The sequence below is a fragment of the Martes martes genome (genome assembly GCF_963455335.1).
Source record: "Martes martes genome assembly, chromosome: 4".
NCBI lineage: Eukaryota > Metazoa > Chordata > Mammalia > Carnivora > Mustelidae > Martes > Martes martes.
Window position 1 is genome coordinate 113,177,980 of NC_137891.1, and position 22,544 is coordinate 113,200,523.

The 22,544-nt window shown below is 40.3% G+C and overlaps 2 pseudogenes across 2 annotated transcripts; both read left to right on the top strand.

Moving 5' to 3' along the window:
* The first annotated feature begins 1,793 nt into the window (after positions 1–1,793).
* Positions 1,794–2,723, top strand: LOC308341666 (small ribosomal subunit protein uS2-like; annotated as a pseudogene). The gene has a single exon. The product of its transcript is annotated as a small ribosomal subunit protein uS2-like (transcript).
* Positions 2,724–4,925: 2,202 nt separating this feature from the next.
* On the top strand, positions 4,926–21,970 carry LOC308341667 (eukaryotic translation initiation factor 2-alpha kinase 1-like; annotated as a pseudogene). Its single transcript has 2 exons — positions 4,926–4,931; positions 21,305–21,970. The product of its transcript is annotated as a eukaryotic translation initiation factor 2-alpha kinase 1-like (transcript).
* Positions 21,971–22,544: the final 574 nt, after the last annotated feature.

A 22,544-nucleotide genomic window follows, 5' to 3' on the forward strand; every position in this document is an offset into this window, starting at 1 on the left:
AAGTCCCGATTTTGTGCTCCGTCGCTCCGCCGCTTGCCGGGTGCCGGCCCCTCCCCCCGGGGTCTATCTTCCCGTCGCTTTGGATTCACTTCTCCGCAGGTCCTACCTTTCAGAAAGTGATCGATTTTCTGTTTCTGGGATTGTTGCTCTTCTTCTCTTCGATTTCCTGTTGGATTTGTAGGTGTTCACTATGGTTAGATAAGCTATCTAGCTGATCTCCTGCTACCCGATGTCGTCTCAGCCTGCTACTTCTCCGCCATCTTGACTCTCCCCTAAAATCAGATTTTTAAACTAATTGCATTTGGTTGTTTCCTAAGCCTCTCTAATCTAGAGCAGTCTCTTCTTCCTCACCTCTTTTTGATGACATTGACTTGATTGCAGGGACCAGATCAGTTGTCCTATTCAATTTACCACATTTTGGATTTGTTTATTTGCTTCCTTGTTGTTCCTTTATCTCCTCTATTTCCTATAATGAAAGTTAGCTTTTAGGAACTTGCAGATTCAGGGTCACCTGAGTGGCTCATTCAGTTGAGTGTCTGACTCTTGGTTTCGACTCAGTCATGACCTCGGGGTCCACGCTGAGTGGGGAGTCTGCTTGAGATCCTCTCCCTACCTCTCTGCCCCTTCCCCCGTGCTCTCTTTCTCTCAAATGAATAAATAAATCTTAAAAAAAAAAAAAAGACACTTGCAAGTTTAACTTTTTTAGGGAGCAAGAATACTTCACAGGTAGTGTTGTTAGCGTGATATCAATCCTTTTAGGAGACACAAACGGCCTGGTTGTCCCACTTGAAGTGACACTAAAATTGATAAGTGGGTTCAACTCGTTCATCTCAGAGGGTTTAACAGGAAGCTGTGCTGCTTAAAAACCCTGTTCCATGTGACATTACTAACACTGTTCTATGACTTCAGAGGACAGCTGCTAAGTTCACAGTGAACTTTTTGTAGGGTAAAATAATTTTAAACAGGCTTTAAGCTATTAACTGCTTCATGTCTTGGAACATACTGCAAGCTATTTTCTAAGGAAAATTCTAGTCTTACAGCTTGAATCATAACTCAATACATCGTTAAAATGGGAACTAGACCCACCCCGCATGAAGTCTCATTAACACAACAAATACTGAATATTGCAATGTGCCAGACAATGGAATAGGTAAGAAGGATACATAAGTAAACTAATCAGTCTTTGTGCTCAAAGAACTTACAGTCTTTTAGGGATCTTACTAGCAATACACAGTGGTAAGCACATAATAGTAGTACCTAATCTGGAGGGAGGATGTCATTAGGGAACTCTTCTTGGAGGAAGCGATATCTAAATTGAAACCTACATGGCTATTTCTTAAAGAATAAGCACCAGGAAAAGCAAAAAGCTTTCCTTTACTTGAAACTAGTACGTTTTTTTCTTAAGGAAAATATGAATCGTGTAATTAACTTTTTGCTTTGAACCCTAATAATCTCAATTTTGCAATTTAACTCTAATTATGTAGGACCTGATAGTTTGCATATCTTTATTCCAAATGTCTCCTGGTCTTGCTTTTCTTTCTGTCCTTTTCCTGATTTTTAAAGATTATTTTTGTCTCAAATTATACATGTTTCTGAAGCTACCTCAGATAGCAGTCTCTTTTGCTTATATTTGAAAATAGGAACACAAAAAAAGTCCCATATTGAGCTGAATCAGGGATGACTCTAACTTCATCAAAAATGGTCTTACTAAGGAGCTTTTCCACTCTACACATGGAGGAGTCCATATGGCATTGTTCTGCATTCCCGTCATAGCTTAAAGGGAAACTTTCACAATGTCTGGAGCTCTTGATATCCTACAAATGAAGGAGTAGAATGTCCTCAAATTCCCTGCAGCAGGGACTCACTTATGTGGCACCAACCTTGACTTCCAAATGGAACAGTACAGCTACAAAAGGGAAAGTGATGGCATCTACATCATAAATCTGAAGAGAACCTGGGAGAAGCTTCTGCTGGCAGCTTGTGCCACTGTGGCCATTGAAAACCCAGCTGATGTCAGTGTCCTATCCTCCAGGAATACTGGCCAGTGAGCGGTGCTGAATCTTGCTGCTGCTATAGGAACCACTCCCATTGCTGGAGGCTTCACTCCTGGAAGCTTCACTAACCAGATCCAGGCAGTCTTTGGAAAGCCGAGACTGCTGGTGGTTACTGATCCCAGGGCTGACCACCAGCCTCATACAGAGGCCTTATGTTAACCTGCCTATCATTGCTCTGAGTCACACAGACTCTCCACTTCACTGCGTGGACATCGCCATCCCTTGCTACACAAGGGAGCTCACTCAGTGAGTCTAACGTGTATGCTGGCCTGGGAAGTTCGGTGCATGTGTAGCACCATTTCTCGTGAGCACCCCTGGGAGTTCATGCCTGATCTCTACTTCTAAGAGATCCTGAAGAGATTGAAAAAGAAGGGCAGGTTGCTGCTGAGAACTCTGTGACCAAGAAGGAATTTCATGGTGGATGGACTGTTCCAGCTCCTGAGCTCACTGCTACTCAACCCGAGGTTGCAGACTGGTCTGAAGGTGCCCTCAGTGCCCAGTCAACAGTTCCCTGCTGAAGACTGGAGCGCCCACCCTGCCAGGGAAGACTGGTCTGCAGCTGCCACTATTCAGGCCACAGAATGGGTAGGAACAACCACTGAGTGGTCTTTCTTTTCCACAAAGGCAAACAAAATGGAAAGAAGGTTGATGGAAAATAAAGTTTCTTAAAAAAAAAAAAAAGGGTCTTAAGGAGAGTGTAACTTTCATCTCTGCTACCACCCATTAGTCTCTGAGGGAGAGTGATGTAGGGGAAGGTGAAGTGGAGTCAGAGATATGCTTAAATCCCAGATCTGACACCATTGATATCAATCTTAGTTTGAAATCCTATGGAAAGAATTTCCAGGGACTCCAGGATCTTTCCTGAATTATAACCAATACCTTTTTTTTCATATGTTTAGCTTGAACATAAAAATAATCATTGTATTAATTAAGACATCTTTGGCTGCAAACCAACAGAGATTTGACTCACAGTTTGTATTATTTCCTGAGGCTACTGTAATAAAGTGCCACAAGCTAGATGTCTTAAAGCAAGAGAAATTAATTTTCTCACAGTTCTGGAGATCAAAAACCCAAAATCAAAGTGTCAGCAGGGTCATTCTCCCTCCAGAAGCTTTTGAAGAGAACCCTTCCTTACCTCTTCCAGCTTCTGGTGGCTCCAGGCCTTCCTCGGATTGTCACTGCATAATTCCAATCTCTGCCTCCAGGTTCACATTGCCTTCTCCAGTGCTTCTTTTTTTCTCCTCTGTGCATCTCTCCTCTGTGTGTGCGTGTTTTTTTTAAAAAGCTTTATTTATTTACTGGGGCCCCTGGGTGGCTCAGTTGGTCAAGTGTCTGATTTTGGCTCAGGTCATGATTTGGGGGTACTGTGATAAAGCCTCACGTCATTGGGCTCCATGCTCAGCGGGGAGTCTATTCCTTTCCCTTTTCCCGTGCCCTTCCCCCAACTCATGCATGTGCACGCATGCTTTCTCTCTCTCAAATGAATAAAATCTTTAAAAAAATTATTTACTTTAGAAAGAGAGTGAACATGTGAGCAGAGGGGAGGGGCAAAGGGAGAGGGAGAGAAGCAGACACCCCTGAGCATGGAGCTTGATCTCACAAACCTGAGATCATGACCTGAGATCATGACCTAAGCTGAAACCAAAAGTCAGACACTGAGCCACCCAGACACCCCACTTTTGTGTGTCTTTTATGAGGACACTTGTCACTGGATTAAGGGCTCACCTGGATAATCCAGGATAGTCTTATCCTAAGATCCTTTATTTGATTACATCTGCAAAGACCTTTTCTCCAAATAAGGTCACATTCATAGGTTCTGGGGGTTAGGACATAGGCATATCTTTTTGGGGTCACCATTCAACCACACAGTAGATTAAACAATGAAGTTATTTCAACTATCCTTCATAAGAGGAAGTCTGTATGTGACAGGTAATTTAGGATTGTTAAGGCTCAATGATCTCATCAAAAACCCAGACTCTCTGTCTTTCCCCCTCCACAATTCTCAGTATGTTATTTTTTGTTCTCAAACCTTTTGCCTTATGATTACAGGGGACAGCTGCCCCAATTCTTGACTTCACATCCCTTACAGAAGAGTAAATATAGCAGGAAGGGAAAAAAGATGAGAAAGGAGGAAGACCTCTCCCTGAAGCCTCTGCAGCTTCCCTCTATGCCCTATCATGCTCAACTGAAATGTATTATTGTCAAAGGGGGATGGGGATGCCATGACTGCCTTGGATCTATCAAGATACATGCCTTGGGGTACACTGCCACATTGAAACTGAGTTTTGATAATGAAAAAGGCGAGGCGTCTATTGCATAAGCAACTAACATTTGCTACAATTTCTAAATGTTTCCTGAATATTACTAATAAAAAAAATTCACCAATCCTTTTATCTACCAATTTACATAAATTCTTTCAGCCTTATAACATCTACTATATGTTGGGTACTGTGATAGAAGCAGGAGTCTCAATATCATCAAGGAGCCCTTGGTTGAGCTGAATAAGAGATATGAACACCAATAATTCCAGGACAGCATGACAAATTCTATGTTTGAGATATGTGCATGGTACAGTGGGGGAACAGAATAGGTTGCAGCATCTGGAAAAGCAACCCTTGAGTTTTTTTTTTTTTTTTTTTTTTTTTTTAAGATTTATTTATTTATCAGAGAGAGAGGAGCGAGAGTGAGCACAAGCAGACAGAGTGGCAGGCAGAGGGAGAAGCAGGCTCCCTGCTGAGCAAGGAGCCCGATGTGGGACTCGATCCCAGGATGCTGGGATCATGACCTGAGCCGAAGGCAGCTGCTTAACCAACTGAGCCACCCAGGCATCCCAACCCTTGAGTTTTTGAGAAGCAGTTAAACCAAGAAAAGATGGAGGTGAGTAATGGTACTCTAGAGAGAGAAAAGAGCGTGTCTGAAAGACAAAGATGATTGGAGAACCCTGCTATACCTTTGTGGAACTACAAAATTTTTACCATGACTGGAGTGGAGAACTGTGTAGGTAGCAGGAAGGCAGGTCAAGCCAGTAAGATGGGTGGGAGCTAGATGAAGAGAATGCTAAAATAAGATGACACTTGAAACCAAAATCGATGGGGAGTTATTGAAGGGTTTCAATCAAAGGAATAATCAAATTAGACTGTTTTAGGATTACCCTGACAGTAGATGGATGTATCTGACTGCATTACCAGATAGATGGTGATGCCCTTCCTAAAAATGGCAAGTACAAATGGAGGAATAAGAATTGGAAAGATACTGAGTTGAGGTGTATGTTTTGAAGTTTGAAATACCTGGCCCAATGGATCCTTCTCTCTTTCTCTCCCTCTCTCTCCCTCTCTTTTTCTTGCCTTCTAATTTGCATGCAATCTATCATGTCTTGTGGATTTATAGGCCTCATTTTTTTTGTTTTATTTTCCTTGTTTTAAAAAATATGTCCTTGGATTAGAAAGGAATACATCAAAATATTACCAGTGGCTGTCCCTGTGGTGAGATTACATGACTTCAAGAAAATACTTTTCGGTATTTCCCAAAGTGAGCACTTTACACACATTTAAAGACCAAGAAACCGGGGTGCCTGGGTGGCTCAGTGGGTTAAAGCCTCTGCCTTTGGCTCGGGTCGTGATCCCGGGGTCCTGGGATCGAGCCCCACATTGGGCCCTCTGCTCAGCCGGGAGCCTGCTTCCCCCCCTCTCTCTGCCTACCTGTGATCTCTGTCAAATAAATAAATAAAACCTTTAAAAAAAAAAAAAAGACCAAGAAACCTTCAATTTTAACTGCCTGAGATGTATTCATTCCACAGCCAGTATTTTTTCCCTGAGACATGGCATCTTCTTGAGTAACTTTAAGTAAATGTTAATGCTAAGTTTCTTATTGTCAATTAAATTTTAAAATTTCACCATTTGCTCACTTTTGGTCAACTTCCAAATTCTTAGCAACACACTACAATTTTGCAATCATTTGCTTATCATCAGTCTTTCCCCATGGATTAGGAATACCTCCTAGGGAAAAAAATCTGGCCTTGTTCATCTCGGTAGACCCAAGACCTAAATATTCAGTGAGTAGATATTTAATAAATATTTGCTGAATTGGAATGTATAATATGTATCTTTGTGTTCCTAGTGCCAAGCACAGTGTCAATGTCCAATAGACATTAATGAAACTTTATTTCAACTTTTGGGCAATATTCCACCAAAGTCATACTGTCACTGGGTGGCAAAAATGAAATTCCATTTTCTCAAACAGTATCTTTTTGTCTTTGTATCTTATGTGTATATCAATATATTTACATACACATATTTATATGTACACATACACAATTTTCTCACCTAATAAGCTTAAAGATCCTTTGACCTCTGTACCTTTGAAAGACTGCCAAGTCAGGAAATTTTTCTAATTTGCCATTAAGAAAACAGGCTGAAAGTTACCTAAGATCACTAGTACTCTAGTTTTAGACATTGGTTCAAAAAAAACCTCTTATTTATTGTATCAACTATTTAAAAGCTTAAGATAGAAACTCCTTCATCCTAAAATTCTAGTCTGGGCACAACTATAGCAAGAACTGTAATTACTATATTCCTTTTGGAAGCTATGGTTATAAGGCCATGTTCCAGATACTGTGGTGTGTTCAGCATCATCCACACAATTTTGTTGTATTGCAAGTTAGAAATTTCCTTGGACTCCCTGGCTGGCAGGAATCCTAGTCAGGATTCAGTCAGCAGCAGGCATATGCAAAGAGACAGGAAAGCTAAAGGAAGATAGAAACAATCTTCTAGCTCGGGCAGTGGTGACATCAGTCAAATTGTACCCTGTTGTCATTAACAGTCAGCTCCTCTAGCATCTGGATAGCAGCTAAACATGGGCTCCTAGTAGTCTGCATCAGTAGCATGGAGCAGAGAAGCACAATTCCTTTAAGTCATGGGGTCTTGCACATAGATCCATGGAACAGAATAGAGAGCCCAGAAATAGACCCTCAAATCTATGGTCAACTAATCTTCAACAAAGCAGGAAAGAATGTCTTATGGAAAAAAGACAGTCTCTTCAACAAATGGTGTTGGGAAAATTGGACAGCCACATGCAGAAGAATGAAACTGGACCATTTCCTAACACCACACACAAAAATAGACTCAAAATGGATGGAAGACCTCAATATGACACAGGAATCCATCAAAATCCTTAAGAACACAGGCAGCAACCTCTTCAACCTTAGCGGCAGCAAATTCTTCCTAGAAACATCGCCAAAGGCAAGGGAAGCAAGGGCAAAAATGAACTATTGGGACTTCAACAAGATCAAAAGCTTTTGCACAGCAAAGGAAACAGGCAAGACAACCAACAAAATGGGAGAAGATATTTTCAAATGACATATCAGATAAAGGGCTAGTATCCAAAATCTATAAAGAACTTGTCAAACTCAACACCCAAAGAACAAATAATACAATCAAGAAATGGGCAGAGAACATGAACAGACATTTCTGCAAAAAAGACATCCAGATGACCAACAGACACATGAAAAAGTGCTCCACCTCACTCCGCATCAGGGAAATACAAATCAAAACCACAATGAGATACCACCTCACACCAGTCAGAACGGCTAGAATTAAGCCAGGAAATGACAGATGCTGATGAGGATGTGGAGAAAGGGGAACCCTCCTACACTGTTGGTGGGAATGCAAACTGGTGCAGCCACTCTGGAAAATGGCATGGAGTTTCCTCAAAAACTTGAAAATAGAGCTACCCTACGACCCAGCAATCACACTACTGGGTATTTACCCTAGAGATACAAATGTAATGATCTGAAGGGGCACATGCACCCGAATGTTTATAGCAGCAATGTCCACAATAGCCAAACTGTGTAAAGAACCTAGACGTCCATCAACAGATGAATGGATAAAGAAGAGGTGGTATATATATACAATGGAATACTATGCAGCCATCAAAAGAAATGAAATCTTGCCATTTGCAATGATGTGGATGGAACTAGAGGGTATTATGCTGAACGAAATAAGTCAGTCAGAGAAAGACAATTATCATATGATCTCCCTGATATGAGGAAGTTGAGAGGCAGGGTGGAGGGTTTGGGGGTAGGGAAGGAAAAAATGAAACAAGATGGGATGGTGGGGAGACAAACCATAAGAGACTCTTAATCGCATGAAACAGTTGAGGGTTCCTGGGGGAAGAGAGGGTAGGGAGAGGGTGGTTGGATTATGGACATTTAGGGTGTGTGTGATATAGTGTGTGCTGTGAAGTGTGTAAACCTGATGATTGGCAGACCTGTACCCCTTGGGCAAGTGGTGCATTATATGTTAATAAAAGTAATTAATAAAAATAAAAGTCACAGGGTAGTGCATGAGTTGAATTCTGCCAACAACTGTGGGCTTCAGGGGAAGAAGCAGCTTCTTATAGTTCTTCATCACTAGGCAACATGGACCTCCTTTAGCTCCTCCATCCTTTCCAACAATTTCATTACCTAATTTCTGTATTAAATCCCTCCTGCCTAAAATACCTCAAGTAGCTCGCACTTCTTAAAATTTTTATTTAAATTCAATTTGGTTAACATATAGTGTGTTATTAGTTTCAAAGGTAGAAATAAGTGATTCATCAGTTGCATACAACACTCAGTGCTCACTACATCAAATGCTCTCCTTAATGTCCATCAACCAATTACCCGATACCCCCAGCACCTCTCCTTCAGCAACCCTCAGTTTCTTTCCTATAGTTAAGAGTTTTTCATGGTTTCCTCCCCTCTTTTTTTAAATTTTATTTTATTTTTATTTTAAATTATTTTTATTAACATATAATGTATTATTTGCCCCAGGGATACAGGTCTGTGGATCATCAAGCTTACATGTTTTACAGCACTCACCATAGCCCATACCCTCCCCAACGTCCATAACCAAACACCCTATCCCTAATCCCCCACCTCCCAGCAGCCCTCAGTTTGTTTCATGAGATTAAGAGTCTCTTATGGTTTGTCTCCCTCCCGATCCCATCTTGCTCCCTGTTTTTATCTTATTTTCTTTCCCTTCCCTTTGTTCACCTGTTTTGTTTCTTAAATTCCACATATGAGTGAAATAAAATGGTATTTTTTTCTCTGACTTATGTCGCTTAGCATAATACAATCTAGTTTCATCCATGTCATTGCAAATGGCAAGATTTCATTCTTTTTGATGGATGAATAATATTCCATTGTATATAAATACCACATCTTCTTTTCTGGGCTCTTTCCATATTTTGGCTATTGTGGACATACATTGGGGTGCATGTGCCCCTTTTGAATCACTATGTTTGTATCTTTTGGATAAATAGATAGTAGTATACTTGCTAGATTGTTGGATAATCCTATTTTTAACTTTCTGAGGAAACTCCATACTGTTTTCCAGAGTGGCTGCACAGTTTGCATTGCTGGGACAGTGTAAGATGATTCCCCTTTCTCCACATCCTTATCAACATTTGTTGTTTCCTGAGTTAGTCATTTTAGCCATTCTGACCACTGTGAGGTGGTATCTCATTGTGGTTTTGATTTGTATTTCGCTGATGCAGAGTGATGTTGAGCATTTTTTCATGTGTCTGTTGGCCATTTGAATGTCTTCTTTGCAGAAATGTCTGTTCATGTCTTCTGCCCATTTCTTGACTGGATTTTTTCTTTCTTGCATGTTAAGTCTGATAAGTTCTTTATAGATTTTGGATACTAGCCCTTTATCTGATACATTTGTGAATATCTTCTCCCATTTTGTAGGTTGCCTTTTAGTTTTATTGATTGTTTCCCTTACTGTACAAAAGCTTATCTTGATGAAGTCCCAATGGTTCATTTTTGCTTTTGTTTCCTTTGCCTCTGGAGACATGTCTAGCAAGAAGTTGCTATGGCCAAAGACAAAGATGTTGTTGCCTGTGTTCTCTTCTAGGATTTTTTTTTTAAGATTTCATTTATTTATTTGACAGACAGAGATCACAATTAGGCAGAGCAGCAGGCAGAGAGAGAGGGGGAAGCAGGCTCCCCGCTGAGCAGAGAGCCTGATGTGGGGCTCGATCCCAGGACCCTGAGATCACGACCTGAGCCAAAGGCAGAGGCTTAACCCACTGAGCTACCCAGGCACCCCTCTTCTAGGATTTTGATGGATTAGTTCCCATTTTCTGATTATGTGGTATAACATTTAATTTGGTGTTTCTAGAACCAGAGAATGTGCTATGCTGGGAAAATTATTTGTCCAGAAAAGTTTAAAACTTTCAGGACTAAAACACCAATTTTCCTGAAAATCTTTATTATTAAATGATTCATACATGGTCCTTTCTTCCTATACAGAATATTTAAAAGGCATTTTTTGTCCTTTTCCATTATTATTACTATCGAATACTCACTGAGTCTCTCTCTTTAGGCCCCACATTGAAGCATCAAGAACAGATGTTGTAGGACACCAGACTAAATTAGTACTGACCACAAGCAGATATGTATAAGTTCAATTGCAAAAACCTTTACTGTGACAGTTACTAGAGATATGGAGATGATGATGACACGATGACATGAATGTCCCCTAGGCATTTGCACAGAAAAACATGTAAGCAAACAAATTATAACAAGGAATGACAGACACAAAAATAGAAATATGTACCACAGGCACAGACTACATGGAGAAAGCGGCTGACTGTGCATTGAAGGTATCAGGGAAGGCTCTAGATGTGGGCTGAAATATAAGCTGGGTCTTGCAGTTTGAAGGGGAGAAAAGAAAAAAAAAAAGGCATTTCAGAACAAAGAAGAAGCATGTGCAAAGACGAGTATGGCAGCTAGTCTCTAAAGACAGCTCTCAACAATTCATCCTCTTCCCACATGCTTATACAGGTCTCCTCTGCTATCTGAAAATAGAGTGTTCCCATGAAAACTTTTGTAAACTGAAATGCATGAGGCAAAGGAGCAATTACTATTAATTTAGGAGAAAAAATTTTTTGAGCATTCCCAGACTGAAAAAATAACCTCTTCTAGGCTTTTCTGACACCTTGGGACACATCTTGCTAACAGATGCACAAAATAAATCACAATAAAGCAGAGATGCTCACAGACTCAGTTCAAAGCTATGGCTGCTTGATGCTGAGAAGCTAAGTGTAGTTTCCTGGGAAGGAGTTAGTGATGCTACTCTCTGCTCAGCGTGCACACAGACTGTATAAGGGCTCTCTGCCAAACAAACCTGAATGCTATTTTCCCTTTTCACCTTTTTTTAGCAAAAGCAAAAAGCCCCTTCAGATTTCTTTTGGTTATGGAAAACAGGTACTAATATAGGTCTTTTTAAAATTTTATTTATGGGGTTCCTGGGTGGCTCAGTGGGTTAAAGCCCTTGCCTTTGGCTCAGGTCATGATCCCAGGGTCCTGGGATCGAGCCCCGCGTCGGGTTCTCTGCTCAGCAGGGAGCCTGCTTCCTCCTCTCTGTCTGCTCTCTGCCTACTTGTGATCTCTGTATGTCAAATAAATAAATAAAAAAACCTTTAAAAAATAAAATTTTATTTATTTGAGAGAGAGTGAGAAAGAGAGTGATCACAGAGACAGAGGGAGAAGCAGACTCGTTGTTGAGCAGGGAGCCCAGTGTGTGGTTCAATCCCAGGACCCTGAGATCATGACCTGAGCTGAAGGCAGGCGCTTAACTGACTGAGCCACCCAAGTGCCTCAGTGTAGGTCTTTCTCTAAAGTGAGTGGTGTAACTTGAACTTTTGAAAAGTGAGAGATATCTGTATCTTCTCTCTTTGAATCTGAATTGGCCCTGAAATTGCTCTGACCAATATGATGTGGTGGAAATAATGTTCTGGGACTTCTGAGCCCAGGGCTTGAGAGGACTGACAGTTTCTATTTTCTTCTCTTGGGAACACTCTTGAGACACTCCTTCTTAGAATCCCACCATGTTCTAAGAAGTTCAAGCCATATGGAGAATCAAGGAGCTGCAAATGACCCCTCCAGCTGAGATCCCACCCGGCAGTGCCAACTACCAGCCTTGTGAGTGAGCTAGTTATCTTGGACATTTCATTCCGGTTGAGCCCTCAGATGATTGCAGCCTCAAACAGCATGTGAAGCAGAACCACTCAGCTGAGTCCAGCCAATTCACAGAACTGTGATAAATAATGATTGTTGTTTTAAGCTGCTCAGTTTTAAGTGATTTCTTATGCAGTAATAGGGCCCCTGCATGAGTGAAAGTTGGTAGATGAGCAGAGGTTCTGGCGAGTTCTCATAATTCCTCATCACTGGGCAATATGGTCTGCCTTTCTTTGCTGCTCTTCTGGTCTCCAATAATTTATTAACTAATATCTTGTGTTATATCACTCTTTGCTTGAAATACCTTGAGTGCCTTCTGTTTTTCTGGTTAATTACGTAGTATAACATATTGTTATCTTGTATTCCTAGGACCAGAGAATGTGCTATACCTGGGGCAGGTATTGGTGGGGGGTGTCTGATAATTTAGGCACTTTTGGTACTGAAATACCGTATTTCTGACAGTTTTTCTTTTCTTCTTCTTCTTCTTCTTCTTCTTCTTCTTCTTCTTCTTCTTCTACTTTTTAAAAAAGATTTATTTATTTAGGGGTGCCTGGGTGGTACAGTCGATTAAGCATCTGCCTTTGGCTCGGGTCATGATCCCAGGGTCCTGGGATCAAGCCCTGTGTTGGGCTCCCTGCTCAGTAGGAAGTCTGCATCTCCCTCTCCCTCGGCTGCTACCCCTGCTTGTGCTCTCCCTCTTTCTGTCAAATAAAGAAATAAAATCTTAAAAAAAAAAAAAGAAACATATAAAGATTTATTTATTTATTTGAGAGAGAGAGCGAGCGCACAACCAGAGAGGGAGGGGCCAAGGGAGCAGGAGAGAATCTCAAGCCCAACTCAGGGGTCCAACTCACAACCCCAAGATTGTGACCCGAGCTGAAATCAGGAGCCTGACGCTTAACTGACTGAACCACCCAGGCACCCCTTCTAGAGTTTTTCTTAAATAAAAGGACCTTCCTTCTTTTCCATTATCATCACCATCAAATATTTACTGAGTGACCTGTATATTGTATTATGACTCTAGGAGCAAATGGTATGGAGCATCAGGTGAAAGGAGGGCTGACCACAAGCAGATATTTATAAGTTCAATTGCAAAAAACTTTACTATATCAGTTTCTAGGGATACTGAAATAATGATGATATGGTCCCTGTTCTCTAGCAGCTCCCACTGTAATACAAATAATTTGTAAACAAATAAATATAGTATAGTATCATGGGTTTGAAAATAGAACTATGTATCACAGGCACAGATAGGCAGAGAAAGAGTATTTAGGCACTGAGGCATTAGGGAAAACTTTACATAGGATCCAAACTTTACATAGGATCCAAACTTTACACATCCAGCTTATGGATCTTATGGAATGGTTAGACACTTGTCAGGTGAAGAAAAGGTCAATCCAGAGTAGGGAAGAAGCACATGAAAAGGTAGTAAAGCGTAAAAGAGATAACATTATTTAGCCCATATTACAGAGCAACTGAGAAAGTGTAGAAAAGGTTGAATCATGTTATGAAATATACCTTATGCAACGCTTAGGAGGTTGAACTTAATACTGCGATCACTGAGGAGCAGAGGAGTCTCATACTCATATTTGTATTTTCAGAAATAACACTGTTAGCAATGTGACAGAGAGATCAGAACAAGGAGGGACTGGCAGCAAGGCCAGTTAGGAGGCTACAGCAAGATTCAGTGGAGAACATCAAGAGGATGTGAAGTAGGTTTTATAGCTGCTTAATCTCCAAAACAGCATGACTGGAATACTATGAAATAATTCCTACATTAAAGGTAGAGGCAACACCTTCTCTAAGGCTTATCTGCATACATTAATAGCTGTTGATTAATCAGTAACATTAAGAACACAATCCTTAATTTCAAAATTCTAAATATTGGGCCACTATTACTAGATCTTATCTCCTATTTGTATAATAGTAAGCTTGTTATTGGGCTATAAACAAATAGGGGCCTTGCAATTAAATTTTTTAATTTGGCCTTGATTGAGAGCTTACTCCAAAGAATTCCAAATTTCTACTACATTTGGATAAGATGAAATTCTAGAAATCTGATTCCAGGTCACATTTTCCTGTAATCTTTGAAGTATTTTGATCAGAAGAAAAGTCTTATATAAAATCTGTACAATAGCAAAGACTGGCTGCTCTGTTGGCTAACATCCAACTCTTGATCTGACCTCAGATCTTAATCTCAAGGTTGTGAGTTAAAGCCCTGCACTGGGCCCCACGCTGGGTGTGCAGCCTACTTAAAAAAAAAAAAAAAAAAAAAAGGCATGGGAGCCTGGGTGGCTCAGTTGGTTAAGTGACTGCCTTCGGCTCAGGTCATGATCCCAGAGTCCTGGGATTGAGTCCCACATTGGGCTCCCAGCTCCAAGGGGAGTCTGCTTCTCCCTCTGACTTCCCCTATCATGCTCTCCCTCACTGTCTCTCTCTCAAATAAATAAATAAAATCTTTAAAAAAAAAAAAAGCAAAAAAGCAAGCACCTCGTGGCTCAGTAGGTTAAACTTCTGACTCTTGATTTTAGCTCAGGTCAAGATCTGAGGGTCATGAGACTGAGCCCCATGCCCAGACAGTTAAGATTCTCTCCCTTTCCCTTTGCCCCTCCCGCAGCTCATGCACGCACACACTCTCTCTCTCTTAAAGAAAACCAAAAAAACAAAAACCTATACAATAAATCAACATTCTGAAATAGTTTCTCTAACAATATTTTGTATTCTGCATAACACTGAATCATTTGGACAACAGTATGCAGGCAAAGGGAGACAAAAACATTACCAGACATTACCTCTGCTTCCATACTATGTGCTTTGTAATTATCCTGCAATAGCACACAATTTGCGATCTTCAGGAAGGGTTATAATTTTTTAAATGACTTCAAATAAAGATATAAAGATTCATCCCAGTATCCCCAGAGTACTTCTGGAGGGAACGCAGAATGATCTAGTGGAAGAAACATAGTCCTTAGAACTCCTTAGATTGGTGTTCAAATTCTGATGCCTCCACTTGATACATATTATTGTATTATTTAATTTCTTTTAAACTTAGTTCCCTTATTTATAAAATGTTTATACTAAAGACAGACCAAAATTTGGCTACTTTTACATGTATGATTCAACTGTATATGCAAACCTTAGGCTTATAAAACATACCACATTCAGTGTAACACACCAAATAAATGTTTCTGTAATAAAAAACACTGTTGTCTCTTAAGTATACTACTACACCCTACTACATAGATCTTGGAAGTTTATTAATGACATAAATATGATGTTAATGGTATCTTTTATAGGCACAATAAAGGAAAAAACTTAGGAAAAGCATCTTGCATCACCAGGCAACTCTGAGTCTGCCACATTTTCCTTCAGTAGTCAGAGGATCTTAAGCTGCCTTAACAGTAAGCATAGCTTCTTCTTCCATCACCAGATACATCCTTCCTAATACTATCACTTCCCCGCCACTCCCAATCTCTAGTAAAAAACCTCTCAATCACATATTTTTCTGGAAAATCTCCTTCTAGCTCCACTACTGTATTTCATGTCAGTGACAAATAAGTACTATTCATAAGAAGTATACAAAAGTAGGAAACTACTAGATCACATGAAATTGAAAGGAAATAGCCATGGACTATAATATTGTTCTTGACAACTATTACATTATGCATAAGATACAAAGTTTTGTAAGTAAAGTAAAATTCTATATGTATCTATACGCATCTATAAATATCTATATGTATCTTTCGATGGTACACCTGTGTTACCAGTCTGCCACCCTGGTCTATCAAGACCTAACTCTCAGAGGTGATGAGAAAAAGAAATAACATAGGTAAAGATCTAGTACAAAAATGTTCCCTTCATTCATGTCATACTTATCATATATTATAAACTATCTTTATATGTGCATTTGTACTATACTTCTTGTTTCAATTCTCAAAATACAGATCTATATGCTCAAAAAAACAGGGACCAGATATTTGTACACCTATGTCCCCGGCAGCATTATTCACAATAGTCAAAAGGTGGAAGCGCTCCATTCATCAACAGATGAATAAACAGAATGTGGCATATACACACCATGGAATATTATTCAGCTATAAGAAGGAATGAAGTTCTGATACACGTTATGAACCTTCAAAGCATGATGGTAAATGAAATAAGTCAGACACAAAAGGGCAAATATTGTATGATCCCACTTATATGAGATTCCTAGAATCATTGAATTCATTAGAAGTAGAAAGCAAAACAGTGGTTACCAATGGCTGCAGGGAGAGAAGAACAGAGAATTATGGTTTAATGGGTACAGTATTTTAGTGCGTGATAATGAAAATGTACTGGAGATACTGATGGTTATACAACAATATCCATGTACTTAATGTCACTGAACTGGCCACTTAAAATGATTAAAATGGTACATTTTATATGTATATTTAAGCACAATAAAAGCAATTAAAAATACCTGTTAAAAGACATATACTGTAATGAGACAGTATACTTGATCTATCTTAAACTGGGTTTGGCTAGGATCTCTGGGTGAAAAGCAATGAGCAGGTAGATTTTTAAGAACTGGACCGGCTTTCTAGGGGCTAAAGGGATCTGCAGATGTGAAGTCAAGAGCCACCTTTAAGATTTTACTTTCCTCAAAATATATTTTAATCCTGGGCCTATTCTCTCCAAATCATGTTGCTTCTTTTTGTCTTTTTCAACTTACACCACGTGTTGTTTCCAAACAGAGGTTCAGTTTCAGTCTTTCCCCAGTACCCTATCCTAAAAGTAAAAACCTAGATGTTGTAAGGCGGTGGTTCTCAACAAGGGGTCATTTTGCACCACCTCTCAAGACATCTAGGAGTGTCTGGAGGCATTTTTGGGTTGTCACAAGTGGTGCTACTGGACCCTAGTACATAGAAGCCAGGGATACTACTAAACTCCCCACAACACACAGGACAGCCTCTCACAACAAAGAATAACTGACCTCAAATGCCAATAACATGGGGTTGAGAAATCCTAAGGAGTTCTAAGAAATTCTAAGGTTCTACTAAGTTGCTTGATTTCTGGTAGAAATTGATTATAAGTTAAAAGTTGCTTTCTTTGCTTCCCTACTTTCTCTTTTCACTTATATCTTGTATAGGGAAAAACCAAATTTAAGTATATATGTAAGAGTAGATCTTTCATTTTGAGGAAATAGGAGAAGGATCAGTAGTGATGCTTGGGGTGGGGGAGTAGGTGATGGGATGCTATTTATGCAGCCATTCTCTTCACCCTGGCCAATCCTACCCATGATATTCTATGCCATGGGGCAAAGCAAAAAGTAGAAGGGGCCAAGGTGTTGGGAACAGAGGAGAAGAAAAGAAACAAACACAATGCAAGTGAAGCCAGTGGAAGGCAGTGTCTATGCTATCTGGATTAGATAGTTCTTGGTGGCCATTTGTGTATGGGGAAATATCTGTACTTCCAAAAAAGGTTCTAACAAAAATATTTTACTTCAATTAAAAATGTAAGTCATACATTTCCATAACGAAACATTCAATTTATAAACTCCACATACTATTTATGACTACCTAAAATTTGCATTTCTTCTGAGAAGCAATAATCTGAGTACACAATACTACTGTGTCTGTAACAAGAACAAATACTTTTGCTTTTATTTTCATCTTGTGTGATATTAAATAACAAAAGACCTGCTGTACCAAACATAACTCATTTGGTAAAATTTAGGTATTTTGAGAAATTCACTAGCACTGTCAGGCCTCTAGATCTTTAGAGTAATTCATTATAATGGTACATATTAAAATAGTGCCCTTTTATAAGCCTTTGGGAAATTGATATACATACTAAAACCAAATATATGTATACCCCATGACCTAGCAATTCCATTCCCAGGTATATATTCAACAGAAGTGCATATATACAGTCACCAAAAGACATGTATAAGAATGTTCTCTACAGCATTATTCATGATAGCCAGGAGCTAGAAATTCATCAAATATCAAATTCATCAATGGTAGAATGGAAAAAATTTGAATATAATAAAAATGGTTGAATTAATGAAGTACTATTCAGTAATGAGAATAAATGACTACAAACACATACACTCTGAGTAAATCTCACTCTAGCAAACTGAATAATGGCCTCCAAAGATATCTAGGATCTAACTAAGGGAACCTGTGAATGTTACCTTATAGGGCAAAAGAGGCTTTGCTGGTGTGATTAAATTAAGGATCTTGAAACGAGATTCTCCTGGATCACCCAGGTGAGCCCTAAAGGGAGAGGCAGAGGAGGATTAGACTACAGAAGAAGAGAAGGTGATGTGATGATGAAAGCAGAGGATTTAACACCAATTAAGGGCCACAAAAACTACAGGCAGCCACTGTAAGTTGAAAAAAGGCAAGGAAACAGATGTTCCCCTCACAACCTTCAGATTCAGATTCAGGAACAAACTGCTGATAGCTTGACTTTGGCCTAATAAAAATAGTTTGGGACTTCTACTCTCCAGGACTATAAGAGAATGAATTTGTGTTAAGTCACTAAGTTTATGGTAATCTGTTACAGTGGCATCAGAAAACCAGTACACCCATAAATATAACAATGTTCAAATAAAAGAGTACACTGCGGGAGGCGGGGAGGGGGGCGCCTGGGTGGCTCAATCAGTTAAGTGTCTGCCTCAGGCTCAGGTCATGATCCCAGGGTCCCGGGATCGAGCCCCACATCGGGCTCCCTGCTCAGCGGGGTGCCTAGTTCTCCCTCTCCCATTCCCCCTGCTTTTGTTCTCTAATAAATAAAATCCTTAAAAAAAAAAAAGTACACTGGGGTGCTGAGTGAGGTGGCCCTGGATTGGCATGCAGGCAGGGCTGCAGTCCATGATGCTGGGGGGGGCAGCTCCAGGGCCCAGGAGCGTGAGGCAGAGGGTGAAGGAGGAGCAGGGTCTGCTTGTGGCACCTGTCATGGACTTCCTGGCCCAGGGCTGGGACTTCATGTATGACAGAGAGGCACCCGGAATGCTGGCAGCCCTTTCCTTTCCCCCATCTACCTTAATTTCTGAGGCTGGGCAGCAGCAACGTTCATCCTCTGAGTGAATTGGGCTGGATCTGGGTTCAGAGCTGAGGTGGGGAAGGGGCAGCAGGAGGGCTGTCTGGAATCTGTTGTTCCAGCAGAACTCCAGGTGTTAAAATGACCCTATGACAGTCGACTCTGCCTTTTGCAGTCGCAAACCAATTACTGCTTGTTGCTTTGCTGGAACACTTGAGCCATGTGCCTGAATCTACTTTGTTCAAGATAGGTGTTTAAATTGCTTTTTCAGACCTTTATCGAAATGGAGCTGCTGGCAATGTCCACAATAGCCAAACTATGGGAAGAACCTAGATATCCAACCAACGGATGAATGGATAAAGAAGAGGTGGTATATATACAATGGAATACTATGCAGCCATCAAAAGAAATGAAATCTTGCCATTTGCAACGACGTGGATGGAACGAGAGGGTATTATGCTGAGCGAAATAAATCAATCAGAGAAAGAAAATTATCATATGATCTCCTTGATATGAAGAATTTGGGAGGCAACATGGGGAGTTTGGGGGGTAGGGAAGGAAAAAATGAAACAAGATGGGATCGGGAGGGAGACAAACCATAAGAGACTCTTAATTTAAAACAAACTGAGGGTTGCTGGGGGTAGGGCGTTAGGGAGAGGGTGGTTGGGTTATGGACATTGGGGAGGGTATGTGCTACGGTGAGTGCTGTGAAGTGTGTAAACCTGGCAATTCACAGACCTGTACCCCTGGGGCTAATAATACATTATATGTTAATAAAAAATAAAAATTTTTTTTAAAAAATGGAGCTGCTGGGGCGCCTGGGTAGCTCAGTCCATTAAGCGGCTGTCTTCAGCTCAGGTCATGATCCCAGGGTTCTGGGATCAAGTCCCGCACTGGGCTCCCTGCTGGGCGGAGACCCTAGTTTTCCCTCTCCCTCTGTCTGCCTCTCTGCTTACTTATGCTATCTCTCTGTCAAATAAATAAAATCTAAAAAAAAAAAAAAAAAAAATCGAGCTGCTGTCTTCTTTCACTTGTAGTGATGAGTTTAGCTCACAAAAGAACTATTGCTTTTTTTTTTTTTTTTTTTTAAGATTTTAGTTTTTGAGCACCTGGGTAGCTCAGTCAGTTGAGTATGACTCTCGATTTCCCCACAGGTAGTGTTCTCTGCTCATCAGATGGAGCCCATGGTGTTGAGATCTATGCTCAGCAGGGACTCTGCTTCTCTCCCCCTCTCTCTCCCCCTACTCCCGCTTGTGTGCTCTCTTGTTTTCTAAAATAAATAAATAAATCTTAAAAAAATATTTCAAAGTAATCTCTACACCCAACATGGGGCCTAAACTCACAACTCTAAGATCAAGAGTCACATGTTCTACTGACTCAGCCAGCCAGGTGCCCCAAGCCATTGCTCGTTTAATGAGGTCAGCTAAAGAAAGAGCTCCTCAGGATCCTTGTGAGGATAATTCTCACATCTAGAAGATCAGATCAAGGGAAGTAGCTTTGAAGAACAAACTTCACGATACTTAAATGAATTACAACAGCTTGCCACCTTAGAAAAAGGAGGCTATAAAAGAGTATACAAGATCAGGAATAAATTAGATGGTCAGTATTTTGAAATCAAAAAAATCCTGATTAAGGGTGCAACTAAACAGATTGCATGAAGGTACTATGGTGAGTGAAGGTGTTGGCAGGTCTTTGGTATCCTAATATCGTAGGGCTATCATAATGCTTGAATAGAACATGCACATGTGGCGTGAATGCAAGAATTTCTGTTCAGCTGCCATCTCTGGAAGTGAGCTCCAACCAGGATGACAAAAACCAATATACTGTTAAAAATGATTAAAGTAACAGCTCATCCATTATCCTCGCCAAATTTACCTTAGAAAAAGAAAAATCCTTAGGAAAACCTGGCATTGAAAATCAGACTAACAGAATGATGAACTATATCACCAATTTAGTCACAAAGATGTCAGTGAATTTGAACCATTCATTTTACTCCAAGAAAATGGCTTGGGTGATTTGTCTTCCATATTGTTGAATATTGGCTGCCACTTAGGCATGACTTCAACTTAGAAGAGAATTTCACATCCATCGAGCAATCTTCTCAAGAAAACTTAAAACTTGTTGGGGCAGACATCACCTGATGGCGTGTCACCTGATGTTGCGCATCCAGATCCAGCTGTGGGACTCTCTGTGAGACTGGACAGCTGAGAGAAACTAGCAGGGCCAGGAGTGTGGGGGCCAATCTGCATGTCCTTATGACCAGTGTTGCAACAAAAATCTTTCAAGAATTGGAGGAAGGTGTATTTTATATTCATAACATGAGAATAGTACACAGTTACCCGAAGCCCAGAAATATTCTTCTCATGGCCCTGATCAGCAAGTAAAAATAGGAGACTGGTTTGGCCTGCACAGACATCACACAGAACACAGACTGGATCAACAGACATGGCAAGAGAACACCAATGCATACTTCCAGAGCAGGTACTTGTCTGTACCCCTTAACCTGAAGTTAGAAGGAACTGAGTGTGACACCATGTCAGATATGTATAGCTTCGGTGTGATCCTACTAGAGCTATTTAAGCCGTTTGGAACAAAAACAGTCAGTACAAGTTTTAACAGGTTTAAGAACTGGTCAGATACTTGAATCCCTCAGTAAAACACAAGTCAATGTATCCAGCACTTAACCAGAAAGAAGGCAACTCAGACTGTCTGCTCTGTTCAGCTGATGTAAATTCCAGAATTTATAAAATTCTGGAAATGTTAATCTCATCCTACAAAGATACTAGAACAAGAAAAAGAAATTGAAGAACTGAAGAAACAGCTAAGACTCCTTTCTCAGGACAAAAGGGTTAAAGATGACATGGAAGATGGGAATGAGCCTGTCTAGCCTTAATTAGGCTCTATAAATGTGAAAGTGGTCTTAAACTCTTTAAGCTACTCAACTGGAATGTAAATTTTCAATTTTTATTAGGGTATACAGAGTATAACATTTTTTTAAAAAAGATTTTATTTATTTATGACAGAGAGAGATAGCAAGAGAAGGAACACAAGCATGGGGAGCTGAAGAGGGAGAAGCAGTTCCCCGCTGAGCAGAGAGCTATGGGGCTTAATCCCAGGATGCGAGGATCATGACCTGAGCCAAAGGCAGAGGCTTAACGACTGAGCCACCCAGGCGCCCCAACACTTTTCTTTAGTGTTAGTTAGCCCGTACAAGACTTAAAGTGAAGATGTCAAAGTTTAAAAAAAAAGTATATTATTTATGATTGAATTTACACAAAATAAAAGACAAAACTAATCAATGGTTTTAGAAAACAGACCAGGAGTTACTTCTGGGGAGAAAGAAGGCAGTGTTAAAACAGGAGCAAGAGGGGCTTCTGGTGTGTTCATACCCCAGATCTGATCTGAGGGCCAGTGGCAGGATTATGTTTAATTCGTCAAAACCCTCACTTATATACTCTTCT